This window comes from Cherax quadricarinatus, chromosome 36 (genome assembly GCF_038502225.1).
Source record: "Cherax quadricarinatus isolate ZL_2023a chromosome 36, ASM3850222v1, whole genome shotgun sequence".
NCBI classification, from domain to species: Eukaryota; Metazoa; Arthropoda; class Malacostraca; order Decapoda; family Parastacidae; genus Cherax; species Cherax quadricarinatus.
The window spans coordinates 35,164,806-35,180,766 of NC_091327.1; positions in this window are offsets into that span (position 1 = coordinate 35,164,806).

A 15,961-nucleotide genomic window follows, 5' to 3' on the forward strand; every position below is an offset into this window, starting at 1 on the left:
AAATTCACCATATTTTGGTGTTTTGTTGGTCTTCAACTTGTATATGTTATAAGCATTTAGCATAGAGATATCAACAAGATGGAAAAAAAAGTTTTAAATACCACTTATAACTCTTGCGTACACAGTCTGCAAACCCAATCTGCATGTCACATTTGTCCACTAAGCGCATATTGAGGTTGTAGTCCATGACAGCTGCAGGCTTTAGAATGGGTTCATTGGTGTCTCTGTTGTCCCTGCCACTGGGTACCATTTCGTTTCTGTGAACTGATGTCAACAATGTGACATCACGTTTGTCATGCCACCAAAATGCCATGATGTCACTGGCAGCAAAGGCTTGCACCTCACCTCTGCGAGTGCCAGTGTTGAACCTTGGCATATGTTTACGATTACCACGCACTGTGCCACACACGTCTGTCAAGTTCACTCGCAAGAAATCACTGAGTAAGGGGCTTGTGTACCAGTTATCAGTAAATAACATATGCTCCTTACCAAGATATGGTTCCATCATTGTTCGAACCACATCACCAGAGATACCCAATAACTTCATGGTATCTCTCAAAGTATTACTGCCAGTGTACACAATGATATCCAAAACTAGACCACTTCTGCAATTGCACAATACAAATAGCTTTATACCAAAGCGTTTCCTCTTGCTTGGTATATATTGCTTGAATGAGAGTCTTCCTTTGAATAAAATCAAGGACTCATCAATAACAAGCTTCCTGAAGGGATAAAAATACATGCAGCACTTTTGTTTCAGGTACATAAACACATTTCTGATCTTATATAACCTGTCGCTTCTGTCAGGCCTGGTTTTGTCTGAAAAGTGTAACATACGTAACAGTATCAGGAAACGACTGACACCTATAATGTCACTAAAACCTGGAGTTGAAATCAGGCGTTCTGTTGCCCAGTATGTGGTGACAGTGTGCTTATACACATGTGGCATAAGCATTATTGTGGCAAAAAACAGGTACATCTCTGCCACAGTTGTCTCCTTCCACTTGTGTAGCCGTGATTTTGGCGAGAGAATTGTATTTGCCATGGTGTAATCACAGTATGTGTTTGTTTCCCTGACAATGATGTCCATCAGGGGTTCATTGAAGAATAACTCAAAGCAGTCCAGTTCACTGGCATTGTTCCCAAGTGGACAAGATGGCTTTATTCCACTTTGTGTTTCATCAAAGTCATGGGGACTGGGAACAAACTCGTCACCGTCCTGCCAATCCCAGATGCGGTCTGCTGGTGGGGTCTGGATATTGTACCGTGGTTGTGGTTGTGCAGGTTGTGGGAGTGTGGGGTAGGGTGAGGCTGGTTGTTGTGCTGAGTCAGCAGCGTGGGTAGTAGCGTGGCCCGCTGATGGTGCCACGTGGGCCGTGCCACCCTCACTATCATCACCACTGCCTCCTCCCTCACTGTCACCATTCATACCCATCGTTACAATATCGTCATCTTCACTATCAGGTCGTGGTGTAGGGCCACGGGATGTGCTCCCAGAGTTTCTCCTTCCCCTTGGAACAACATATGAAACACTACCAGACCGCATGCTACGTCGTACATACTGCCGCTTCACTGGGGAATATTCACTCTGTCACTAGAACTGCTTTCAATGACCTTGAAATCACTATCACTATCACTGCTATCATCTGGGTGTTGTACACGACCAAATAGTTTCCTCTTTCGTCCTGGTACAGGCGAACGTGAACGTGAACAAGCCGGCACAGCACCAGAGGTGGAAGGTTGTGGGTCATCTGGGTTTTCATCACTAATTACGTTATCCTGGGCACTTTTTCCGGTAACACTCACTTCAAAACCCTGGAATTCACTGTCACTGACATTTTCATCGCTGTTAGAGCTATCACTTGGGAACAAAAGACCTCCAATCCGCCGAGGAGTGAGGAACTTCTTACCGAGAGGCATGGTGAAAATGGACTAACAACATGGCGTTCCCACAATGCACCGCTGGGTCCCAGATTTTTTTCACAGGGTGCACACCGACCATTGAGACCCATTCTCTTTCGTGTAGGCCTACCAGGCCTTTGGCGCTTGATTTGAAGCCACTAGAATTTGTGTATAAATACGTCAGAAACATTGGCTCGTAAGACGTATTTATACGTCGGAAACAGTCAAAGGGTTAAAGAAACTCATTCCTCTGATATACTTTCAGACTACTTGGGCCGTACAGACACTTTTCCTACCATCCGTTGTTACATTAGGTCTAGATGGTTCACAGGTTGGTCTGAAGCCATACTAGCTCCCATCACTTCTTGCTCCGTACTAATAGGTAATGTAAAAGGTGCCATTCTTCCTTCTGAGGTTGACCTTTCATCACCAAAGATGGACATAAGTGTTTCAGATCCTCTTCCTGTAGAGTCAGAGAAGCCCCTCGAAGGCTCAGATGAGACAATGTCTCGTGAGATTCATGTGGGATTAAAAACCAGTGATGCTACTCTCGAAAGCGAGGTAGTAGGATCACCGGTTCACTTGTTAGATGAAAGTGAAGATATCGCCTCCGATACCATAAATGTCTTGACTAGGGCTCAGACCAAAGCCCAGGCTTCTCCTACTGTCCATCCTTTGATTTTCCCTGACTTTAAGCCTTTAGATATATCGAAGGACTCCTTTGTCAATTTACAACGTAATTGCCCTTCTCTTCAGAATTGCCATAATGCCGCTAAACAAAATCAAGTTATCCAAAGGAAAAACTTTTCATATAAATTTGAATATATAAAAGGTATGTTGTACAAGTCAGTATTCAAATTAAATTCAGATGAGATAGACTATTCCATCTTAGTTGTTCCAAGTCAATGCAGAGAGACTGTTCTTAAAATGGCTCATGACCTGCCAGTGGCCGGACATTTCTCGCATCGTAAAACCTTAAATAAAATCAGGGAAACCTATTTTTGCCCAAAAATGTCCTCAGATGTCACTACCTAATGTAGATCGTGTAAAGTTTGCCAACTGTCATCCTCCCGAGGTACCCGGCGAGTACCTATGGTCAAAATGCCTATCTTTATGGTACCCTTTGAAAGAGTAGCTATTGACATCGTTGGTCCTTTATCTCCACTTTCATCTGGGGGACATAGATATATATTAACATTAGTTGATTATGCTTCGAGTTTCCCTGAAGCCGTACCCTTAAAGACCATAACTACTACAGAGGTGGCTGAAGCCCTTTTGTCCATCTTCTCCAGAGTGGGCATCCCTAGAGAAATTTTTTCTGACCGTGGGACACAATTCACATCTGACTTAATGCAACATCTCTACCAACTTCTGGGAGTGAAGCCTCTCTTCACCACACCCTATCATCCCAGCTGTAATGGGAGGATTGAACGCCAGCATTCGATTCTCAAGTCTATTTTAAGGAAACTTTGCTCCCTTAAACCTAAGGAGTGGCATCGTTACCTACCCTGTGCTTTGTTTGCAATGAGGGAAGTTCCCAGTGACTCTGAGGTTTTCACCTTTTTAACTTCTCTATGCCATTAATAACTTCACAACAGCATTAGCAAACATTGACTGGCACACTGAGCTAGAAATCTATACAGATATTGACGAATGTATTAATAATTTTCTAAAAAAGACCCAATACCTCTATAACAAGCACTGCCCTAAAAAAACTAAACAGATGACAGCTAAGAGACTGAACAGTCCCTGGTTAACACCCAGCATTCTCAAATCCATAAATACAAAACACCAATATGAAAAACAGTACAGAATGGGTCACATAACCAGAGACCAAACAAAACGTTACTCGTCAATCCTAACCAGCCTGATAAGAAGGGCAAAAAAATTGTACTATGAGAACAGATTATCCAACTTACGAGGTGATATAAAAAAGACCTGGAAAACCCTATCAGAAATTCTAGGAACAAAAAAGATATCACGAAATAGCGAAATAAAATTAGCAAAATCAGATGAACCCCAACTCCCACCAACAGAAACAGCAAACAGACTCAATGACTTCTTCTCCACTATAGGACAAAACCTTGCCAATAAAATCCCAAGCTCAGATACCCCACCAAATGACTACCTCACTGGCAACTACCCGAACACACTGTTCCTAGCTCCGACTAACCCATACGAAGTCTCCCTTATTATCAACACGCTAAAAAACAAGGCAGGAGATTTAAATACCTTACCACCCTTTATATACAAAAAAGTGTCACAAGTTCTATCACCAATCATTGCAACACTCTTTAACAAATCCATTGAATCCTCCACCTTCCCCACAGTACTCAAAATAGCAAGGGTCACCCCGATCCACAAAGGAGGAGACCAAACAGAGTTGAATAACTATAGGCCAATATCCAACTTACACCCTCTCTCAAAAATCTTCGAAAAATTAATCCATAAACGAATCTACTCCTACCTTATCTCCCAAAACATACTCAACCCCTGCCAATTTGGATTCAGGCCAAATAAAAATACTAATGATGCTATTATACACATGCTAGAACATATATACACTGCAATAGAGAAAAAAGAAGTCCCACTGGGGATCTTCATTGACTTACGTAAAGCTTTTGATACAGTTAACCATGACTTGCTCCACGTAAAATTGTCACACTATGGTATAAGAGGGCACTCCCTCAACTACCTCAAGTCATACCTCAGCAACAGAAGCCAATATGTGTATGCAAATGGGGCAAACTCTTCTGCACAACCAATTACAGTTGGTGTCCCACAGGGAAGTGTCCTTGGCCCTCTTCTCTTTCTCCTATACATAAATGACCTACCAAATGCTTCGCAATTACTCAAACCCACACTATTTGCAGATGACACTACATACGTCTTCTCCCACCCGAGCCCAGTCACGCTAGCCAATACTGTAAATACAGAATTACAGAAAATATCTACCTGGATGAGGACTAACAAACTTACACTAAACATTGACAAAACCTACTTCATTCAGTTTGGTAACAGAGCTACAGATGTCCCTCTTAACATAATGATAAACGGATCACCTATCACAAAGCTAACAGAGGGAAAATTCTTAGGAATCCACCTTGATAATAGACTCAAATTTCATACACATATACAACAAATTTCTAAGAAAATTTCCAAGACTGTAGGCATACTATCGAAGATACGGTACTATGCTCCACAGTCAGCCCTCCTGGCCCTATATCACTCTCTTATTTACCCCTATCTCACCTATGGAATTTGTGCATGGGGCTCAACAACAAGTAACCATCTCAGACCACTAATTACCCAACAAAAGGCTGCAGTTAGAATGATAACAAATTCTCACTATAGGCAGCACACTCCACCAATATTCAATACACTAAACCTATTCACCATACAAAACATTCATACTTATTACTGCACCTATTACATACATAGAACACTTAACTCTGATATTAACCCTCCCCTCAAACATCTCCTTGCCAACCTCAACAGAACACATGACCATAACACAAGGCACAGATCACTCTTTGATGTTCCTCGTGTCCATCTCACACTTTGCAAAAACTCAATGCACATAAAAGGCCCTAAAATCTGGAACTCATTACCTGTAAATATAAAAGAAACACTACCTGTTTATAAATTCAAGTCTCTTCTCAAAGATCACTTACTCACCCAAAACCAAATAAATACTGAATAACTGAACCTTATAAATTGTATATCTTAAATGTTTCTCACAATTATATCACATAAATGTTAAACCTAAAACCCAATCTAACTTTATTATTTTTTTAAATACACTACCTAACAGAATACTCCATTCTACTGAATGTACAACAATGCATACAACCATATGACCTGTCTTTGTAATACTCACTTGTGCTTTATAGTAATCTGTTTACATTAAAGTTTTATCACCGATGTCATCATTGCTTAGTTCATCTTAAGTTAATTTTAAGCCAGCCCGTAATGCTATGCATAGTATAAGTGGCTTTGGCATACTGCTATTTTCTGTATTTTTTGTACCTCTGTATGTGTGCACAAATTTTTAAATAAATAAATAAATAAATAAATAAATAAATATGGTAGACAGGCCAGAGGTCCATTGTCCATCCTTCATGACTTGTGGACTAATGAGGAGGTAAATGCTGAGGTTCAGTCTTCTTACCAGTTTCTCCTTGACCTTAGATCCAAACTTGAGGAGACCTCTGACATAGTTTCAAAAAACTTACACTTGTCAATGGACCAGTACAAAACCTATTTTGATTCCAAAAGTCAGAGGAGAGTTTTAAAGTAGGGGATGAAGTTCTTGTACTTTTGCCTATCAAGTCAAATAAATTATTAGTAGCATGGAAAGGTCCATATAAAGTATTAAAAATTTGTGGGAAAGTTGACTACCTCATAGAAGTCAAGGGGAAACCTAAGCTTTATCATATCAACATCCTTAAGAAATATTACCGAAGAAATTCGGTTAACTGCCTTAATAACTTTGACTTAGTTTTTCCACACGAACTTGATAAAACAACTGAAGAATGTAAGGTGTGCGTAATTGACACCTCTAACTTAGACTATGATGAAGAACTACATGACTTGGTGACTTGACCACTCGGGAGCAACCAACATTAATATTAATGAATCTTTGGATGACAGTAAGAGACATGAACTACTTCAATGTGTGAGTAACTTTTCAGACGTCTTTACTGATATTCCAGGTGTTACCTCCACGGTAGTCCATAAGATTGACTTAGTGACGGACAATCCTATCAAACGAAAATTATACCCAGTTCCAGTTCACCTTAGGGATGCATTTGACCGAGAGGTAGACAAATTATTAAAACTAAAGATCATTGAACCTTCAGTATCTGCATATTGCTCACCAGTAGTCATGGTTAAGAAGGAGGATAATTCATATAGACTTGCTATTGACTTCAGAGGCCTTAATGCTATAACTTGGTGGGATGCTGAGCCTATGCCCTTAATAGATAGCGATCTACACAAATTTTATGACACTTCCTACTTTTCAGAGATTGATATTGCGCAGGCATATCATCAAGTAATGTTAGATCCTTCTTCTAAGCAGTACACCGCTTTTCCTACACACCAAGGACTGATGCAATATAGAACTATGCCCTTCGGTTTGGTAACTGCCTGTGCTACCTACGTGAGACTGATGAGAAAGGTCTTGGGTAATATGCCAAATGTTTCAGTTTATTTTGATAACATTTACGTAATGACATCCACGTGGGGCGAACATATCCAAACATTAACATCAGTTTTGCGTAGGTTACGCTCACATGGCCTCACTGCCAAGCTGAAGAAATACTTCCTTGGGTATAACAAGATTAGATATCTTGGACTGATACTTTCTAATAACTCTCTGCAGCCTCTCCCCAGTAAGATCAAAGCTTTATTAGAATTTAAATTCCCCAAAACCAAGAAGCTCATGCGTAGCTTTCTTGGTTCTGTAAATTTTTATGCATGGTTTATCCCGAACCTTACTGATCTTACAGGCATCTTATCCGACTTCCTTAAAAAGTCTGTGAAGGAACCTCTTGAACTTTCCGACGTAGCTCGGGAAAAGTTTAATGAGATTAAAAATATCTTCTCGAAAGACCCTATACTTAAGATTCCAGATATTAATAAAACATTTTGTTTGAGAACTGATGCCTCCAATACTGGCTTAGGTGCAGTGCTACTACAATACCATGATGGTACTCCCTTCCCTGTATGCTTCCTAAGCCGGAAAATCCTTCCCGCAGAAACGAGATACTCCACCATAGAAAAGGAATGTTTGGCCCTTGTGTGGGGTATCTCCAAACTTAAATTTTATTTGCTGGGAAAAGAATTCATTTTAGAAACGGACCACAAACTTTTGATATACCTAGAAACTTTTAAGGGAACCAACAGTCGCCCCTTGAGGTGGACATTGGCACTCCAGGCTTTTAAGTTCCATATTGTGTATATCAATGGTTCATCCAATTATTTCTCTGACTGGTTAAGTCGTGACAGTCAGTAGAAGATTTGTTGCCTTACGCGACTTCCACATGTTAGAACTTTTTCCTCGCCTATTCTTCTTATACGTATATCCTTGACTATAAGTCTTGGTATGGGGGAGTGTGAGGGAAAAGTTCAATAGATAGGAGTAGCTAGGGAGTATAGTAACAATAGTTTCATTGCCGGCTACTTGTTAAGGTAGGGTAAGTCCAGCTCCCGCTATTCCCCCCCCCTTTTTCCCCCACCCCGAAAGTGATAGTTTGATTGCCGGCTGCTTGTTAAGGTAGGGTCAGTCTAGCTCCCGCTATCCCTTTTCCTCCTTCTTCCCCCCCCCCAAAAGGTGACGTGTGGGGCTCCGGTCCAAACAGTAATCACTAGACTCACAGCTCCCAGCACTACTCTTGGATGACAGAGAGGGTCATCTGCCAATCAACGAGTAGAATTGAAGGAGACGGACTAACGTTCTGAGATGTCCCAAATTCTGATCCACTTACCTGTTTGTGTATGCAAGTAGCAGGATATAACCCCTCATCATTGCAGTGGAAAAAAACCTGCTTTCCTGTCATCTGGACGGATTAATCACGGCTATACTGTGAAGAGCTAGCCAGTGGGTTGTAACCAACACCTGCGACCCCCCCCCCATCATCAGCAACGGCTACGATTTCAACAGCATGCAGTGTCACCAACACCAGACACCCAAGTTTCATATATATATTAGCGTTGAATTCAGGTATCATTTATATTTTCCATTTGTCATTTTCTTTAATGTAGGATTAATATTTCATATTTAAGTGTTTTATATTTTATATTTTCTATATAATAAAGTGTTTATGTTTGTCTGTTATTATTTCCTTTTTCTATTCATTAATTTTCCTGAGGAGGAGCCAGCCTTGGTAATACTGTCTGAAGTTGTTACAGGGCTGAGTAAGCCTTCACATAGAGTAAAGGCATACGAAAATAATATTTTTCTAGTTACCCCCTAGTGTTTGATTAGAGAAAACGTAATTCTTCGGACACTACCTACACAGCTGCTTTATAAACAAGTCTCATATTTACATCAATTTTTATTCTGAGTGTATGTATCATGTTTATATGCTATGTAATGGGTTTCATATATAATTTTGAGGAAAATATCATAGATGGATTAATGAAAATGCCTATATTGATGTAAAATAAGACATTTAGTGTGCCCAAGAGTGATTATTATTACGTAGTATTGGCGTCATGAGTAGAGAGACTTAGCGATTTTAATGTGTACCTGCACACCAGCACAGTGTGTAAGTATATTTAGGTACAGGTACACATAAGTATAATTATCAGAGTACATATAAAATATGCAGTAACTTTAAAACACTTGAAATTTTGGAAAGTTTCCTGACATAATAGATGTGGTCACGGAAAATGTAAACAAACCGGGTGGGGGGGCGCCGTATTTAAAAGACCGCTTGCCGTATAGCAAATTTTGAGGTAGCGGAACGCCGTAAAGCGGGGCCTTACTGTATATATGTTTGTACATGCATGTGTAGTGTGACCTATGTTCAACAGAAGCAGCAAGATGTACCTGAAATCTTGCATGTTTATGAGACAGAAAAAAGACACCAGTAATTCTATTATCATGTAAAACAATTATGTACATTATTATTATAATCAAAAAGAAGCGCTAAGCCACAAGGGCTATACAGCGCTGCAGGGTAGGGAAGGAAGCAAGGGAATTGGATGGCAGAAGGGAGGGGAGATGATCAGCAGGTTACGGAAAACAGCGGGGCAGGGGATAGTACGGGGGTAGAGGGTAGCAAGAGATACAAGTAGAAAGGGCTGAAAGTATCAGAATTTGTGAAGTAAGTCAGTCGTTGTCAAAAAGTCAATGAGAGAGTCCGGATGAAAGGTGGGTCCATCAGCGAGAAGGGAAGGTAAAGAGAGAGCAGCGGGGCGAAGACGACGACAGAGGTAAATTCTGCGTGCTCGTTGATAAAGTGGGCAGTCCAACAGAATGTGGCTGACTGATAATGGAGCTTGGCAATTCTCACAGAGAGGAGCAAGACGCCTCTCCATGAGATATCCATGAGTAAGACGAGTATGGCCAATGCGAAGACGGGAGAGAGTAGTCTCCCAACCTCGACACTGGTGATAAGAAGACGGCCAGTAACCTATACTCGGTTTAATAGACTGAAGTTTGTTGCCGAGCATAGTAGACCAACGTTGTTGCCAACGGGTGTGAAGGTGGGAAGATATTACAGCAAAATAGTCCGTACATGGAATACCTCTATAAGAAACTGGTAGGTCATGTACTGCTGACCGCGCAGCAGTGTCTGCCTGTTCATTGCCCTGTACGTCAACATGACCAGGGACCCAACAAAAAACAATATCTTTATGCTTAGTAAAGATGCGGCGTAGCCAAAGTTGGATACGGAGGACTAAGGGGTGAGGTGTATCAAATTTTTTTATAGCCTGTAAAGCACTAAGGGAGTCTGAGACAACCACAAATGATGACACAGGCATAGATGCAATACGGATAAGTGCTGTAAGGATGGCATATAATTCAGCAGTAAAAATACTAGCTGAAGATAGTAAATGCCCTTGTACGACGCTGTCCGGAAACACTGCTGCGAATCCTACGCCGTCAGAAGACTTAGAGCCATCTGTGTACACAGCAATGGCATGAGAATGAGAGTGAAAGTGGTCAAGAAAAAGAGAGCGGGAAGCGACCGTAGACAGTTGTGCTTTCGAGCAAGGGAGGGAGAAAGAACACTCTCGAACAGCTGGAACTTCCCAGGGGGGTAGGGAAAAGTGAGATGCTACATGTACATAGAAAGGTGGTAGTTGAAGAGAAGACAAGAGCGAATGAAGGCGAAGAGAGAAGGGACGGAGTAAGCAGGGGCGGCGAACAAATAAAGAATGTCTACTAATATCAGTGACCATTCTATAAATGGAAGGATTGCGGAGATCATGAGAGCGTACATAGTAGCGCAGGCAATGGGCATCACGGCGATCGGATAAGGATGGAACGTTCGCTTCTGCATAGAGGCTTTCGACAGGGGAAGAGCGAAAAGCACCAAGGCATAAACGTAATCCTTGGTGATGAATGGGGTTAAGGCTAGAGAGAGAGTAGCAGGAGATGCCGCTGAATAGATCTGGTCACCATAATCAAGTTTTGATAAAATAAGGGTGGAATGTAGGTGAAGGAGGGTTCGACGATCAGCTCCCCACGAAAGATGAGCAAGGGTTTTAAGAAGGTTCAGCCGGCTGTGACAAGTTGCCTTCAGAGAGGTAATGTGAGGTTTCCAGGATAACCTACGATCAAAGAGGAGGCCCAGAAACTTGACTGTATCACGTTCAGGGATACGTGAGCCATAGAGGTACAAAGGATGATCAGAGATGACAGAGCGTCTAGTGAAAGTGATTTGGTGGGTTTTAGTGCTGGAAAATTTAAACCCATGTGTGGTGGCCCAATTGGAAACATGGTCGACTGCATGCTGGAGAGAAACTGTAAGGAGGTGACAGTCAGCGCCTGCACAGGCAATAGCGAAGTCATCAACATAGAGTGATGACCAAATATTTGATGGAAGACTAGAGGCCAAATCATTAATAGCAAGGAGAAAAAGTGTTGTGCTCAGAACACATCCCTGGGGGACACCTTCAGCTTGGATAAAGTCCGGGGAGAGCACATTATTAACCCGAACACGGAAATGCCTGTCAGTTAAAAAGTTCTTAAGGAAGGATGGTAGATTGCCTCGAAGGCCTAAGGAGTGGGCTTGGGCTAAAATATTATACCTCCAAGTTGTGTCATATGCCTTCTCAAGGTCAAAAAATATGGCAATAACTGAGTGGTTATTCGCAAAGGCATTACGAACATACGTATCCAAGCGCAGTAAGGGGTCTATGGTAGAACGTCCCTTACGAAAGCCATATTGACGAGTGGAGAGACTGTTGTGTGTCTCTAAATACCACACTAAACGTCTATTTACTAGACGTTCCATTACTTTGCAAACTGCACTGGTAAGAGCAATGGGACGATAGTGGGAGGTTTCATGTCCCGTAGTGCCTGGTTTGCGGAAAGGGAGAACAATGGCGGATTTCCACAGCTGTGGAAGAACTCCTTGTGACCAAATAAGATTGTAAAGGCGTAATAGGACTGCAAGGGCTGACTGATGTAAATGTTGTAGCATACGAATATGAATGTCGTCGGGCCCAGCTGCCGATGATCGACAAGCTGAGAGTGTTGCCTCCAGTTCTTGAAGTGTAAAAGGCACATTATACTGTTCTTCTCTGAGAGAAGAAAAGTCCAAGGGTGCTAACTCTCTGGCAGACTTTGAGGAAAGAAATGAGGGGCATAGATGGAGTCCCTGAGAAATACGGACCAGATGATTGCCAATTTCATTGGCAACATCTAGTGGGTTTGCTATATCAACACCGGCAACCCGCAGAACAGGAGCCGGGTCAGGAGAATATTTACCACTCAGTTTTCGTACTTTTTTCCAGACTGCACTCATAGAGGAAGCAGAGGTGATGGTGGAGACATAATCTCGCCAGCAAGTGCGTTTAGCGTCACGGATGACACGGCGAGCAATCGCACGCTTCTGTTTAAAATCAAGGAGTCGCTCTGTGGTTCTATTGTACCGGTACCTGCCCCATGCAGCGCGTTTCAAACGTACTGCACGAGCACAAGCAGGAGACCACCAAGGCACGCATTTCTGAGAATGCCTGCCCGAAGTTTGGGGTATAGAATGAGAAGCTGCGGTGAAAACGGAGGACGAGAAGAGGTGTAAAAGCTCATCGATGGAGGACGAAGAAGGAACCTCTTTAAAAACAGTCAGGTGTGAGTAAAGGTTCCAATTTGCCCGATTAAATTGCCAGCGTGGGGTGCGAAGAGGTGGCGAATATGAAGGGGAAGTAAGAATGATTGGGAAATGATCACTGTCATGTAAGTCCGGGAGAACAGACCAAGTAAAGTCTAATGCGGCGGAGGAAGAGCAAACTGAGAGATCGATGCAAGAGAGAGTATGAGTCCGAGGATCAAAATGGGTGTGAGTACCTGTATTTAAAACATGGAGGGGGTGGGTGGCAAGAAAAGCCTCTAACTGAATTCCACGGGAATCACAGTGAGACCCTCCCCAGAGGAAATGGTGGGCATTAAAATCACCAAGTAACAGAATCGGTGGCGGTAATGACGAAACAAGGAAGGCAAAATCCGGAATAGATAATGCCCGAGAAGGAGAGAGATATAAAGAACAGAGCGTATACCACCTATGTAAGTGGATACGGGCTGCTGTGTAATGCAGCGAAGTATGAATAAATAGCTGATGGTACGGAATATCAGTGCGGAGAAGAAGGGCACTTTCATTAAAGGTCCCATCAGGAAAAGGATCTGAAGAATACAATAAATTATAGCCTGAGATGTGAGAAATAACAGCAGAGTGTAATTTTGGCTCCTGTAAGCAAACACCAACAGGGGCAAACTGGGAGAGTAACATCTGAAGCTCACCCCGATTACCCCTGAGGCCGCGTATATTCCACTGTAAAAAGGCCATAATTGGCAATGATAAAGATACTTGAAATCCGCAGGTAAGGGTTCCTACGGACTAGAAGGGTTAGAAAAGTCCACATGCGGAGGCAGTGGAAAATGTTCAAGCAGCGAAGGAACGGTGCGCTGTGAAGAAAGGAGTTGCGCAGATGGAGCAGAGGAGAGAGAAAGAGCGGAAGGTGGATCAGTGTCCATTGATGGTTTGGTCTCTGCAATATATTCAGAGATTGCTTCAAGTGTTTCGGAATTCAGAGATGTCGTATGGGAGACAATATTGGGAATGGTAGGGGGAGGATGAGTAAAGATTGGAACTGTATTGGACTGTACCAAGGTAGGGGGGGGCGAAAGGGTGGAGGGAACTGGAGAAGCGTGGCAGGGGACAGAAGAGACAGGAACCTGGGAGGTGGCAGAAGAGGAAGAAACTTGGGAGGGAACAGGGGAGGAAGGTACATTACGAGGAGGAGGGTGAACCTCTGCACTTGTAACTGAGCCAGTGAGAGGGGAAGAACTAGGGACAGAGACAGGGAGGGTAAAATGAGGAGGTGGAAGATGGGTAGGAGGTGTTACCGGACCTTTTTTTGACTTTTGAGAAGTAGAGGGACGATTGGGAAGAGGTGTCGTACGAGGTCTCGTCGATACTGAGGCTTGTAAGAGAGAACTCGAAGAAGCGAGATTAGACTGAGGCGTTGAAGTAGGGACGTCTGAGCCGAGGACAGCAAAAGGATTAGATACAGGATTGACTATGGGAGAGGTAACCACAGAGGTGGGTGTAGAAGATGGGATACCAGAAGTGGGGGGACGTTTTGAAACACGGGAATAAGAAACACGTGGGAGTCTCCCTTGGAGGCGGAGATGAGAAACTGCCATGGCATAAGGGAGACCTTCTGTCTCTTTGAGGTAACGGATTTCCCGCTCGTTTAAATAGACCTGACAATGGCGAGAGTACGAAGGGTGAGCCTCATGACAGTTAAGGCAAGAGGGAGATCGATTGCAAGATGTATTAGAATGGTCATCGGCACCACAGACTGGGCATTCGGCGATAGATCTGCAATATTTCGCTGGATGGCCAAATCGCCAGCAATTTCTACACTGTTGTGGTGTAGGGATCACCTTTCGAACTTGTAACCGATGTCCTGCTATATAAACGGAGGATGGGAGTTCTCGGCTGTCAAAAGTTAAACGAGCCACATTGCTAGGGTATCGTCTCCGCCCACGGGCAGGAAGAACGTAAGTGTCTACCCTGAGGATTGGGAGATCTTGGAGTTACAGCTGTTCTAGAATGTCGGTGCCACATGTCTGGAAATTTTGTTGAACTATGGTATGGGGCAGAATAACGGTACCACTACAAGAATTGAGGGAATGATGTTTTTCAAGGGTGACAGGAACAGTATCTATATGGGAAAGACGAGAGAGCTCACGAGCCTGGGTAGCATTCTGTACGGTAATGATGCGCGTACCGCTCTTAAGAGCATGAAAAGAAATATCTTTACCAACATGGCGTAGGAGTGCCTTGCCAATACTATGGTCAGAAAGATAGGCAGTAGAGGAAGTTGGTCGTAAAGTGAAGAATTTAGTCCACTGTTCAGTCTGAAACTGAGCGTGGAAAGGTAGTGAAGGACGTGTCGATCGTTTCTGAGAAGAACGAGAAGGTGAAGGTGGAGAAGTATCATCAGCAGGTAATTGTCGTTGACGTTTAGGCGTGGGACCAGAGTTGGTCCGACGTGGAACGGGTCGGCGATTTGAAAATTGCCGCACCGTAGAGGGAGAGGCCGGAAGCATAGTCAGAGGAGAGCGAAGGTCTGATAAATCGAAGGAGTCAGTCGAGGCCTCAGTACCTGAAGCGGGTGAGGAAACAGCACCGGCAATAGGTACAGAGGCATGAGGAATGTCTGAAGAGTGGTCCAAAGACGAGGCGGGGTCAGAACGGGGTGCGGTATCAAGAAGGGGCCCGGGGGTACCAGGTTCATGGACTAGGGCTGCCATGGTTAGGTTACTTCTTTCTTTTTGTTTTTAAGAAAAAAAAAGAAAGAAGAAAAGAAAATAAAAATAAAAAAAAGAAAAAAAAAGGGGGGACCGGGGAGGGATAGTTCCTAGGAGGAATGAAAGGGCCAGAAATCTCCCTCCGCGCCCAAGAGGACTCGACACCGCTAGTAGCGCAGATGCAGCATGGAACCCGTGCCATACCCTACCCTTCATGCCAGTAAACCAGCAATCTGGGATAGCAACCTCACATCTGCCGAGCTACCTCGGTGGACAAAAGAGAGGGCGGCCGGATATCCGCCACAAAGCATACCTTCTTCAGCCACCACCCCCGGAATCCGAAAGGTGGCTTCCAGAGATACACCCGTCGCCCAAAAGACACCCAAAGCTACTCCGGGATACCGGAGAGGGATCGGGACATCCCTAGGCAATCCAGATTCCACGGCAAACTACGCCACCGCCAAGAAACCTCAACGGAATGGGATGGACCCCGGTGTCCTTTCCCCTACCTAGGAACTAGCGCGCCTGTGGGAGAAATCACGAAGGCTAAAAAGAGGAAGG